Here is a 2,909-nt window from a genome sequence, read left to right as displayed (position 1 = left end):
TCTAGGACCGAACTTGCCTACCCCTGGCCTAAGTCATATTAATGAAGATGGTTTGTGGTGCGAGAAGGAATGCAATATAAATATACAGCATTAATGTTCTCTGTAATGGTTTATTCAGATGCTTTGAGCTTAACCACCTGATATAATAAGAAGCCTAAAGGAGTAGAGTTGAGTGCTCAACATCCTCATGAATATCAAGATACAAGCATAAACTCGCCATCGCTACTGGAATGCAGTGAACTGCTTAAAGAAAGAGCATGGTGTCGATTGGTATAGGATCAGGCGTTCCTTATATGGTTTGTTGGGACGGGGTGTTAAAAAGCTACGCCTGTTGTCTGGCTCTGGTTCAGCTGTGGGGGAGCGTCTGCATGCTTCTGGTGTACAGTTGCAGCTCAAGCATTTTTATTAATGTCATATCAAAGAAGGTACTGATGCTTTTTTCACCACGCGTCTGTTGACAGAACCGGCAGCTCGAACCAAATACGAACGGATGGGTCTGATATAGCTCCTTGACGGAAAGAAATCCTACATCTGATCGATTTGTCTGAAATGTTTGGTTTGTCCAAAGTTCATTATTTTTTCTCTTTACAGAAAATCATCATGCATATTCCCGTCAGACTGCACATGAGCATGCACTTTTAGAAGGCAAACGAGTGGTGCAGGTCTCCGAGTACTACAAAAGGTGAACGCAATATGGGGTGAAACGTTGACACGGGTTTGTCCTTCAGCGAGGGGTTAAATTAAGATGTGTTCAATTATAGCAACAACAGGGAGCAACATTTCTTCTGTTTCCTTCAAGACCCTGAATCTTCTCTTGGCAGAAGTGAGAATCTTCAGGAATAACACAGGGCTTACTCATGAGACCCAGAGGCCAGCAGACCTTATAAGCTCTGGAAAATGTGTCACCCTTTACAGCTGTTTGCTTGAGCCTTCTTAATGTTAATAAAAATAGATCAAGGTTGTGGCCATTTGTCTCCTGCAGCATCTGAATTAGTGATGGTGAAGAGAACACGTGAGATGTGCGTTTCACTTTTTGTTTTCTCTGAGGAGCTCTAGTGTGATTTCCCAGCCATCATAGCGAGTCTTTACAGTCTCAACCATCCAAACGCCGAACAGGATGGAGCTTCTGCACATACTTCTGAAAGTGTCTCAGAGTGGAGCAGTTTTTGAAGTCTGCTGCAAATGTGCCAATTATTGTAAGTACATGCTGGTAGAACTGCCTTCTCACCACTAGAGGTCAGTGACCCTTATTGGAATCATTTTTCATTCCTAAATGTGAATCCAACTCAGCATTACGATTCAACAATGATGATTAAACTGTGGTTCTGAATAAACAATACTTTATAAATGATACTTTCAGAAAACATAAGCTGCAGATAAAAGGTATTTGTCAAATGTACAAGTACATTTACAAGTAGTCACATTAAATTGTACTTGAATAAAAGTACAAATCCCCAAAAATAATACTTAAGTTCAGTAATCAAGTAAAATTACTCCAGTATTTTACACCCTTGTTCATTCATTAGTGCAAAACAATTCCATATCTGGAACATACTGTAGCTTGTGACCAGTCAGAATCATAGAAAGGACAGTTGTTTTCACTTATGCCTATTAGTGTTTCTTATTTCAAGTTTTGGGTTCAAATGTCCCTTCAGAAATGTGGAGAACTTGGTCTTCAGTAAATTCACGTTCTCAGTGGACTGAAACACAGTTCTGACTCCTAGTCTTCACTGTGTGAATCGGTCTCTCTGGGTCGTAATTGTTTTTGGACTTGAACTGCAGCAAAACAACTCATTGCTGCATCGCACCATTGACAAAATCAGACTATAAATGGAAGCTTTTGGAGGGGCTGATATTGTGGAGAGTTGATGGAGAAGTACTAAGTAATCTGTGAGAAATCCTGCAAGACAGGAACAAAGAGAATTTATTACATGAACAATAAAAACATTAACAACAGCAAATAGCAGACAACATACTGTAACTGCAGCGTGTATAACAGTTAACAGATCATTGTCAAAATATTGCACTGCTGTTGCCGGCAATCCGCATCAGAATGTAAACATTTTAGAAACTTTTCACAATTATTTCCCTTTAACTTAATTATATCATTCTTTTCAAGTTGGGCAAGAAGTATCAGTGGTTACACATGATGAAAAGTCGCAGTCATTTCTAGTAACTGGAGAACATTAGCTATGAGAACTGATATAAACACTCTGACTACTTACAACGGGCACAATCTGCATGAGAGCTGAGGCAATGGCCAATGCCAGCAGTAGGAGTAAAAGTCGTAGAATATTTTGACAATATCATATGAATTTGCTGACTTGGTAAATTGTATGAATAATTATTACTACTTCAACATGACACTTTTCTGGGGGTTCTTCCTGAGGGGGCCGTGGGGTGTGTAAACCAAAGTTTAAGAAACATCAAATGCTGTGCAAAATGTCTCTGCAGTAAAGTTCAGTCAAAGTGCTCAGACCGACACAGACGTACCATTGGAAGTGTTTGCCTTTGCAGCTTTTGGTCTTCTCCATAAACGCACAAGATGGTCAAATTCAAATCCCATGACAGGCCTTCATTTGGTCTTCCCTTTCAGCTGAAACGAAGGGAAATATAAACATGTTGAGACCCTGTGTTAAAAATGATCTGTGACCAAAATATTTGATTAACACATAATATAAGGATGCGTTCATTAAAGCAAATCAGTTTTAACTAAATGTCTTCAACATTACCTGTGAAGGGTTGAACCTTTGAAGGACTTGTTCAGCCTCCTTGACAGCTTCTTCAAGATCAGCATTGGGAGCGTCGAGTTGAAGTTCCCTGTTAATTCTAGCAGAGAGAGAGAGAGAGCAAGAGAGAGAGAGAGAGAGAGAGAGAGAGAGAGAGAGAGAGAGAGTTATACAAAAGAG

The 2,909-nt window shown here is 39.8% G+C and overlaps 1 long non-coding RNA gene across 1 annotated transcript; it reads right to left on the bottom strand.

The window, feature by feature from the left end:
* Positions 1-1,832: 1,832 nt before the first annotated feature.
* Positions 1,833-2,875, bottom strand: LOC107681325 (uncharacterized). The gene is made up of 3 exons (XR_001633240.1): positions 2,733-2,875; positions 2,494-2,596; positions 1,833-1,900 (listed from the first exon to the last, which is right to left on the bottom strand). It is a non-coding gene; the product is annotated as an uncharacterized LOC107681325 (long non-coding RNA).
* Positions 2,876-2,909: the final 34 nt, after the last annotated feature.

This window comes from Sinocyclocheilus anshuiensis, unplaced genomic scaffold (genome assembly GCF_001515605.1).
Source record: "Sinocyclocheilus anshuiensis isolate Anshui unplaced genomic scaffold, SAMN03320099.WGS_v1.1 scaffold2274, whole genome shotgun sequence".
Classification (NCBI taxonomy): domain Eukaryota; kingdom Metazoa; phylum Chordata; class Actinopteri; order Cypriniformes; family Cyprinidae; genus Sinocyclocheilus; species Sinocyclocheilus anshuiensis.
This window is presented reverse-complemented; position numbering and strand designations above follow the sequence as displayed.